General features: G+C 39.9%; 1 pseudogene; it reads right to left on the bottom strand.

Annotated features, from left to right (window-relative positions):
- Window positions 1-4,302: 4,302 nt before the first annotated feature.
- Window positions 4,303-5,055, bottom strand: LOC148026185 (accumulation of dyads protein 2 pseudogene; annotated as a pseudogene).
- Between the last annotated feature and the right edge of the window lie 5,631 nt (window positions 5,056-10,686).

Raw genomic sequence — 10,686 nt, forward strand, 5'->3', positions numbered from 1 at the left:
ATGTCTTGCAATTTATAGAGAAGAGTTCATTAATTTAAGAATCCTAACATTTTATAGTTTATTGCGCATTCATGTTGAAGAGTGATGTTTGGGTTTGAGTTATAGGCTTCGGGGGATCGCTTGCCAATTAGATATAGTTTTTTTTCGTTTGTCTTCAAATTAGATATCTAATTGTATAGAATATATAAAAATATATGATGATTCTAATTTTGACTACTATTGTTCCTTGCACGTAGGAGGATTGTGCTGATTTAAATTGCTGTAGTATTTTGGATTATGTGATTCTAGATTGATTCTACTTTTAAGTCTTTTTGAAAATACTAATCCCAATCAAGTCTCTCCTTGAAAGAATGCATGATTTCTCTTGATGTGCAGGCTTTGTGAGAATCCAAACAATATGGGATTTTCACATCAGAGAACTAGCAGGGATTATGTGTTACGTATTCGTAGGCATAGACTCAACTCTACACGATATAAACAACAATAGGTTGCTAGTCTTAGGGCTCAAATGGCAAAACATGACTGGAGGGGGTACAAAGAGATGTGTTCTACTATAGTTGAGTGTCAGAACGTTTTGCAAGGAGGGGCTCTAAATCATGGTAGCTTGATTCGTGAGGGACTTAACAGTTTGATTGACCAGCAATCTGCTAATGATTATAATTGTGATGTTGAAAATCACCAAAACCTAGGAAATCCTGTGATTAATGAGTCACGTGCCAATAATGCTCCAACCTTTAGTCCTGGAAATGGAGGTTTTTGCTCCATTTTACATGCTTTTCCTACAATGGATATTCATCCTGCAACTACAATATTGCTATTTCAAGACCCGATTGTGAATTCCATAGGGGAGTCTTTCTGAGAAGCGTGAGTGATATTTGCCTAAATTGTGGAGATGTGAGGCTCAAGTGTAGGGGTTAGTTTTGTTTGGTAAACATTGTTGTGGAAATGGAAAAGTAATGTTGCCACAATTGCAATATCCACCACAGCTATTACATGATTTGTTGCATGGTATGCATCCTCAAAGTAGAGTATTTAAAAATAATATACGAGTATATAGTAGTGCTCTTGCATTTGTGTCACTTTGTGCCAATGTTGATGAGATTTTGTCTATCGTGGGAAATTCTTATACCTTTAGATTGCATGGCTCCATTTATCATCGTATAGGCCCTTTGATTCCTAATGTACAATGATAGGAAAGGCCAAGATTTGCACAACTTTATGTTTATGATACTGAGCATGAGTTATCTAATCGGTTGGATGTTGTGCCTAATTTATTGCCAAATTTGCTTGGGGAGCTTCAGACTATGATGCATCAACACAATGCATATGCACAAGCTTTTAGATCCGTGGTATGCAATTGCAAAACAATCCCTTGCATGATTTGAGAATGACTATTTTTGGGGTTCAACATGCTAATAGACAATACTTAGCTCCAGTGGAACTGAGGTTGCGGCTATCATGCCAGGACAAGGCGATGAGAATACTCTTGATCGTCGAGACATACATGTTTATAGTCAAGATGGACAATGTATTGCTATTTCAAACTTGCATAGGGTATATATGCCAATGCTATACGTTCTTATTTTTCCTATAGGTGATGATGGTTGGCATGTAAAGGTACCTTATAGTGGTGTTAATGTTCCAATTAATATACATGGATTGTTTAATAAGGACTGTGTTACTCAGATGCAATTTTATGCATTTCGACTACAAGTGCGTAAGGACACTGAGGTGTGCATGTTGCGGGGTGGTCGATTGTTGCAATAATTTATTGTTGATGCTTATTGTAGTATAGAGCAATGTAGGTTGGCTTGGTGTCGTCAAAATCAATCAGTTTTACGCTTGAAAGTTTATAAGGGCTTAACAGATATGATGGGACTGATGGATGATGGGCCAATGGGAATTATTGGTGCCTCTATTAGTAAAAGGGTTGTTTTGCCATCTTCTTTTATTGGTGGGCCAAGACACATGTATCAGGATGCCATGTGGTAGAAGATAGGCATAGGAACCCACTATAAGCAAGGGCGTATGAGGGCAAATGGGTGTGAATAGCCTTAAGGGCAGGGAAAACCCTAACCCTAGCTTGGCAAAGGCTATATAAACAGCATATGGGTCACTATCAAGTGTGAGATAGAGTGTACCTAAGTTGTACCTTGAGAAACTTATTAAACAAGAATTTATTCTTGTACTTTGAGCCTCTTTCTCCCTCTTGTGCACACATTCCAATGCTGCAACTTTACTTTCAAACATAGGCATGGCGTCCATATTTTGACGCGCTTATTTATTAAAGTGCTTGATATTTATTTATTACTTTTGTATGCGCATGGGCGCACGATTTAAATATTTATATTGGACATTGTATTTGGGTACTGCCTGACTCCTTGGGCGCCCAATAGCTTTAATTCTTTAGTGGCACAAAAGCAAACACAAAAGCTAAAGCGCGCTAATTGTAAATTGGGCTATTTTTTGAGCTTGAAGATGAATAATATATAAAATACATGCTTTGTGGAGTGCTCACACAAGGCATAGGGGGAGATTGCACCCAATTAGTCTCTTGCTTCATGTCGTGCAAGTTTTCTTCATTGTTTTTTGTGCAAAAAGTAGAGTTCTTTTGTTCTTGGGGACCTTCTGACGCTCACTACGCGTGCATACGGTGTCCGATCTGTGCACCAGAGAGAGAGAGAGAGAGAGAGAGAGAGAGAGAGAGAGAGAGAGTGTGTGTGTGTGTGTGTCTCGGGGAAGTTACTATACGTATATCCTCTACATTACGTGCGTTCAATGCCTATTTATAAATATCTTTATTGGTGAATTTTTCTTGAATAAAACATAATCCTTTTGTATTAAATCTGTAAATAACCCCTTTATATTACACCCTTTTGTATGCAAAAAATGTATAAAGTTGGTATTTTAAAAATATCTTATTTTGAACCATGTGATGCACACATATATTCATGAGTAACTTACCCGCGCGTGTGTGTGTGTAATGCTTGCCTCTTTCGTTTTGTCATTGATTCACGATAACTTGTTAATAATGAATATAGATTCGAACATTCAAAGCTAATGAGATTGATGCCAAGCCTTAACAAACTTTTCCAATGTTTGATTATAATGTATGGTTCAAACCATGGAATGTTCTTATAAGGGTTTTAAATGTGTAGTAGTCTTGACGATAATAGTAATGTAGTCTATGCCAGAGGAAGAAGTGGTTGTTGTCCACTATGCCCTAGTGGGTGTACTTGGCATTTCACTAAGCCATTAGGAAGCACCTATCTCTTGCATGCAATGGCTTCTCCTTTGAGATAAGGGCCCTTGGCTTGGATGGTGAGGACATCTCTCTTTCTCGCCCCTTTGAGATTAAGATTTGGGAAACCAAATAAAATGGTCTACAAGTTGACAATAGTAGGAGATGCTTTTCTTTATATTGTATCCCTAGAAAGTAGGGGAATCCTTTTCATTCATGTGGTTCTTATATATCCCTATTATCTTTATCCTCCCTGCAAGATATACATGTTTTCTTTAGCCATTTCTAATCGTGCTTATTGGGTGGTTAATGTATGAGTTAGCATGCATAGCCAACACTTTGAGATGTATGTATCTTTCTTGAAAGCTTACCAATGCCATGTTCCCTTTAATGATTAGCTTACCTCTATCATCTACACATTGGCAATATATCTCTTTTAGGCCATATCTATCTCTTTTTGGCATGACGAGTGTATACACGTGAATATATTGCTGAGGTATGTTTCTCGTGGATGTATTAGTCATGTTCTTGCAAATATTTGCACATTCTTACAAAACCCTATAATATGAATATGTCTCACATTTGATTCCTTATATTCCTAGATCTATGAGAGAATTTTTTAAGTGCTACAAAGTTAAAGATAGTGTGCTAAAAAGAAGATCAATTTCACATCGCATTATTCAAGTGATAGGGACAAATTGTTGTGTATGAAGTTATTTATCTAGAGCTCGATGCATAGGAACTTTTGAATAGGACGCTATAGAGCTTCAAGTATCTTTTTCATCACATAAAACCTAGATTCAATAAATTTTCTTTTCTATCATAGCTTTATGCCATGTGCACCAAGCATGTTGTTTTATCCGAGCAACCTTTACAAAAATTTACAATGGCGCAAACCAACCACGCAAAGCACCGCTAGTGAGCCGGCCCAGGCTAGCTAGTTACTATTATTGAGGGGGACTTGAGGCTGATTTTCAAAGGTTCTTCTTTTAGAAATTCAATTTTCCACGAAAACTGCTCGTGTGGTGGGGAGTACGATGGCCACAGCATGCATGCATTCTTCACTGCTTGGGGCTGGCAAGTAGGCCAAGTTTGCCGACGGGGAGAGTGAAGAGGGGGCCGTTGGCGTCGGCGGCCAGGATGCCGGCGACGGCGTTGTACCAGGCGATGAGGGCGGTGACGATGCCGGTGAAGCCGCCGGCGCGATGCATGGAGGGCGAGTGCCGGAGCTCGGCGGCCGTGAGCAGGGCGAAGGTGAGGGAGAGGGCGGCGAACAGGGCGACCAGGGCGGCGGACGTGCGCAGGCTGCACGCCAGCATCAGCAGAGTGAAGATGCTCCAGGCCAGAAGGAAGGTCCCGACGGCCGGGGCCAGGTCCTCCTGAGCCGAGGCCTCCTTGTAGGCGGCCGCCACCCCGAAGGCAGGGATGAGAAGGACCGCGTAGGCCAGCCAGAAGGCCCCGTAGGAGGTAAAGGCGGTGGCCGCGAAGGTGTTGCCCGCCCGGAACTCCCACATGCCCGCCAGGCCCTGCGCCACCCCGCCGTAGAACAGCGCCAGGCCCAGGACCACGTTCACCGGCCCGCTGCTGCTCACCCCCAACAAGCCCGCGTTGTAGCACGACAGCACGAACGTCGTCAGCGCGAACGCCGAGAGGCCCAGGGGCCCCGCATTCGCCTGCTGCAGCCCGCCGCCAACCATGTTGCTGATTGGCCCGCACATGTACTTGTCGCCTAGGTAGTACGGCATGGGTGATAGCGGGCCTGCCGGCGCTGCTCCGGGGTGGCCCATCGACAGCACGTGCTGCGGCGTCGTCATCGACATGCCCCCCCCGCTCTCTCTCTCTCTCTCTCTCCAATGTGCTACTACGCTCCTCGCTCTCTAATTTGCTAATAGACTATCTGCTCTAGAATCTCTATTCCTTCCTTGTCTTCTCCTCCTCTCACTGCAAGCCGTGGTAAGACGCTCTCTCTCTCTCTCTCTCTCTCACAAAAACACTAATCTGCCCGCTCTATTAGATGTGCGTGCTAATATTATGATCTCTACTGTCTCCGCTTACCTTCGATCCTTGCTGCACACTCCCTCACCATGCGTTTATAGCCCCCAACACACTCCCTCACCATCAAGCCGGTTATAATTCTTGCAATGTAGTCGCACATCACTCCAAGTGGCGCAAATCCAAGATGCCCCCATTATCATCATGTCCCACGGGCTTTTTCAATTCACTAATGCTAACCGAATTTGCCGACTAACGGACTGCACGTAAGTTTAAGAATGTGCAACATAATACTCACGCAGTGCGAACCGTCCCAAAGTGCGAACGTATGAAGCTAACAAACGATGTTCACACTTCGGAGCCGGACATCGAGGAACTCTTCCCACCAGGGTTTGAGATCCTATGGGACCCATTGAATTCATGGATAACACATCATCCACATAAGATTGCAATTTTGCAGCTAAGGCCAAATGCTTATTCTTATTCAATGGTCATGAAGAACCGAGGTTTAGTGCAAAATCAATTGCAAACATTTCCACAAAACCTTACAACTTTAAAGGGGAAGTTAACGACGTTGAAATTTACAACAATTTCGAATTATAAAAAACATAAACACACTAGTACTTGGTTTAGAAATCCCTCCAAGATTGTGAAACTAAAGGTTTGTGTATCTACTATCAAACTTGTTTTTCATGAATCCAATGTTTGTGGTTGTGCGTTGATTGTTCTTTTTTAAAGGTGAAAAAGGATGGACGGTAAAGTTTGTAGTACGTAGAGCCTAGGTCTGTTGGCCTCTTGAGTGCGGGAATTCTTCTCTTTGCCGTGATGAATAAATTATATAACAGTTTCCTCATATTGCATGTGAGGTAGTTATGCCTTCCCTACCCATAGTGAAGAGTTTTGGTTGTCGAGTTTCCTTAGCTCACATTTTTGAAAATAAAAATGAAAGTAAAAAGTATTAATCTCTCGTCATCTCAAGTCACAATCACCCATCCTCATGGTGATGCAAAATAGCTAGTAGGGGCCAACAAAAAAAGCGATCCATTCCACTTAGCCACCATGCTATCAAAGAAACTCTTGCATGCTCGCTACACCACCGAACTTCTTTCTCTTTGGAGTCATTCAGAGCTACATCTAAGCTTAGATCTCAATATGTTAAGCTCTCATGTAAAACTCTCTGAGAATTTCTTTTCTATTCTTTTTTTTACATCCCTTGGTTGAATCCCTAGTCCATATGGCTTAGAACATTTGTGTCCTGCCAATTTTGCTCTTAGGCAATAGTATCCTCACCGTTGTATGCAATGTAAGGGTCAATCTATTCTCTTTATCCTTCTAGACACCAAGTGTAGTGTCAATATCATCATTACATCCGCTTGTTGATAAATTAGTCTTCTCAATTGGGATTCAATGCCCTTGATCAAATGGTTAATCAATCAATGTGCCAGCATGTTGCACTCCAATTGCGATTCGATGGTCTGGTTCAAATGGTTGATCAATCAACATGCAAGCATCTTGAAGCACTCCATATTGCTAGCATTTCTTTTAGAATTCCCGTGGTACTCCTCATTATGCTATACATGAATATGGCATATAAAATTATTCTTAGTCTCCCCTATATTTGCCAAGGCTAAATTAGTCAAACTTGGGATAAAAGTTAGATTATGATATTATCTAGCCAAATAACCATCGAATTCCACCTTCATGCTATGTGAGATGCTGTGATCTCCACACTCCAAAGGCTATCCCGTGATTACTCAATTGGTGAACATCCTTGAAGGCCTTAAGAAATACAAGAGAAAGAATCAAAAACTAGATAAAATTAGTTCATTGTTTGCATTCTAAGTTCAAGAATGAATCAATGGACCTTTGAAAGTATTTTAAGAATTTCCTTGCTTGGGATAATTCCAAGATGGAAAGCCTTGACCCCAAATATTATCAGTGCTACACATTCCCCTTAAGCTTCATTTCATGCCAAGTAGGAGATAGAATCACCACATGAATCTGCATGTGATGATGAAGCTAGTCAAGGATGCTTTTGTAGGTTTGGATTCATCACCCTCATGGATAGAACTAAATGGACATTCTACATTTTGATTCCTACATGTTGAATGAAGCAACCTCATCCTCAAGAATTTCCCCTCATGTTTTCTAAAAAATATGCAAGAGCTTTCCCTCATCCTAGATAATCCTAGTTTGCGATGATCACATATCTTTGAGTTTAAGTTATCACTCATCAAACCATGAACTACCCATCCAAACTCTTGACCTAGAAATGTCACAATGGTAGGTAAAACATTTGCTATCCAATAGGGAAAATATTGTCACATTATCCTAGAAAAAAAAGGCTCCCATCATCCCGATTCTTTTCCATATCTTGCCTTCCTTAAGGCACAAAATTTGCCCTTTCTTTCCATCTTACCATGTCTAGTCCATGTATCACTGCCCCATCCCTCAAGAAATGGCCTCACATTGGTTAAGGCTACCTTCTATTGGTCTGAAGAATGCAACGTGGAAAAAAACTACTTTGTCATGGATTGAGAATCTGTGGGTTTCATTTACTTCATCAGGAATTTTGGCATTATCTATTGCGCAAATCCTTTGTCTTCCATATTGATTGTTTACCCTCCTTTATTCAATCAAATAAAAAATATTTACTAGCCTTCCAATATGTTGGGTGTTATTATTGTAGGAGTACAACTACTAAGTGATTTCATTGGTCATTGGCCTCTGCAAGCACTCAACAACAATGAGCTGGACATGGATGAAACTCTTATTCATTCAAGGCATTCAATGCTTAGATAGACTATCTCTCACCTAGTAGCTTGTCTTCCCAGCTCTAAATCATTATCCTCTCCTCTCATGATAACCATACAATAATAGAAGACCAATTGTTCAAAATGTATTGATTCATAATGCTCCTAACTTCACAATTCGAGTCACGTCAAGTGTTCCATTTCTTTGAGACTAGTGAGGTTGTGGTTTGGCTACCTCTGCCATACCTTTGATCCAAAGTGTGAAAGCCTCCCAAAGGTATTCCCTTTAACATCATTCCTAATAGAATTGTTATATTGGTTAATGCTAATGTGGCAACAACGCTTAGATCTAATTTGATAAATTGGAAATACTTATTGTTGGGAGTAGATGCACATGTGCTACACCACCCTATATCCACTACATACGCTTAGATCTAATTTGATAAATTGGAAATACTTATTGTTGGGAGTAGATGCACACGTGCTACACCACCCTATATCCACTACATACATTGTGACCTTACACCAATACATTATAGGTGGTGGGCACCCATCACTATCACTTTATTCTTTATTTTTTCAATATCTTTCAGTCACACATTGTGACTATTGGAGTTCGCACATCTTGTGTCTCTCTTGCTCTCTTGCTCTCTTGCTCTCTTGCTCTCTTGCTTTCATCTCTCTTACTTGTACTTACTCATGGTTCCACTTGGGCTTCTCCCTTCAACTAGTATCAAAGACTACCATTCAAGGAGCTTCTTCATCATCCACCTTAGTCTAGACTCAAAGCTTCATTCACTATGTTATGGCAACCATGGCTTCATCCCTTCAAGGTATGTATTGTTCTTCCACTTTGTTCAGGCTTGTTCCAATGACCCTTTTAACTTCATTTATCATTTCCCAAGGATTTGAAGTGAGTAGCAGGACCACCAAATACACCAACTAGCTAAGTGCAATTTGAGCATGGTTGCCCAGCCCTATCTCTAGTAGTTTGCACCTCTTTTATAACTCCTAGATCCCTTGGAAGATAAATTAAACACTTTTGAATCACTCCACCATTTCTTGGTTACACTTGGCTCCTTCCTTGAGGTGAAATACCTCAAACATTGACTATGGCATAGTGCATGCCTATTGTAAACATCCAGGACAAAATGTATTGAGCTTCTCATTGCTTATGCAATACCTGTGGAGCTTGGCATTGATGCTTAGATGTTACATAATGTATTGAGGTATTCATTAGCTTCATTTGAGCTCAAATAGCTGAGTTCCTACAGGGTTATACTATTGTATACTATTTGGGTAGCAAGCTTTTAACTAGGAAGGTTATGCCTATTGGGGTTTGATGTCATTTGAGTATGTTGTTTTAATGTATTGATGTGTAGCATTGATACTTGGACCCAAATATGATTATGGAATGCTTTGGGACTTAGTTTTAAGATACATTTGATGTCTTGGAGCTTTGGTTACATGCTTCAATGATTATCATTTATGGGTTTTAAGACTTATTGGATTTGATGCTTTAGAATGTATTAATTGATGTCTTTGGGCACATGGATGTCATGTACTTAATGTATTGAGCCTTGCATTGCTCTTTTACACTTTGAATACACTTCATTGGATGAGCTTTTGAGATATTCACATTTACTTGGATATATTTCATTAGAGATTTGGATTTATTGTGTAGTTAAGGTTGTCTTACTGAGACAATGGTACTCTCACCTTATGTACAAGCTCTCTTGGATAGTCTTGGATGCAGTTACACCTACTACTAGGTTGATTTGATTTACATGCTTTAAACACTAGCACTTATCTCTATTAGTAAGATTCAATTATGTATACATGCTTCTTGGTTATGTATTGAGCTTCATTCCTCTCTACTCAATTAGTTCCTTCATTTTATGATAGACTTTAGTATTGGTTGTATGTATTTTCACTACGAGTTGCTTTTACATATCCCAATTGTTACCTCCATATTCATAGTAATGAGAGCTTGGTATTTCCTAACTGTTTGCCCACATTGTCTTGGTTATATTGCTACATTTATTATAATACTGCTATAATTATGGTTTTTAAGTATTGTCTTAGAGAGAATACATTTTACTTTGGCAGTCTATTGCTTGCGATTGGTGGACATCCCTATACTTTGGTATTCCCTCCTGTTTTGTCACTATTTTGGCTGAGTTTTTAGGGCTATTTTGCAATCATTTACAATAGTCCATTCTCTTGGATTTTGAATTGATAAACTATCATGGCTAGTACTTCAAATGATAATGCTATATTCAATATTGACAAACTTGATGGCACGAACTTTTCTTATTGGAAGATGCAAATATGGCAGATATTAGTGTAGAAGCATCAACTTAACCCAATCAAAACCAAGAGTGTCAAGCCTAAAGGCATAGATCGGGATGATTTGGATGAGCTTTGTAAATCTACTTTTATATTATCATTGTCTAAGTTGGTTTATTTTAATATTGTGGTACCTGAAGCTAATACCTAGCAATTCTGGAAAAAAAAATATGCAAGCTTTATGACAGGCAAATTCCTGCATCACAGATGTATTGGTTAAAAATATACTTGTAATTTGGTTCCTTTGCCTAGTGGGAAACATGCATTGCCATATAAGTGGGTGTACAAGTTGAAGAATACTCTTGGACATCCCAAGCCAATATATAAGGCCAGATTGAGTGCTAATAGTTT

The sequence above is a fragment of the Lygodium microphyllum genome, chromosome 14 (genome assembly GCF_053477565.2).
Source record: "Lygodium microphyllum isolate KBCC chromosome 14, Lygodium_microphyllum_v1.1.10, whole genome shotgun sequence".
Classification (NCBI taxonomy): domain Eukaryota; kingdom Viridiplantae; phylum Streptophyta; class Polypodiopsida; order Schizaeales; family Lygodiaceae; genus Lygodium; species Lygodium microphyllum.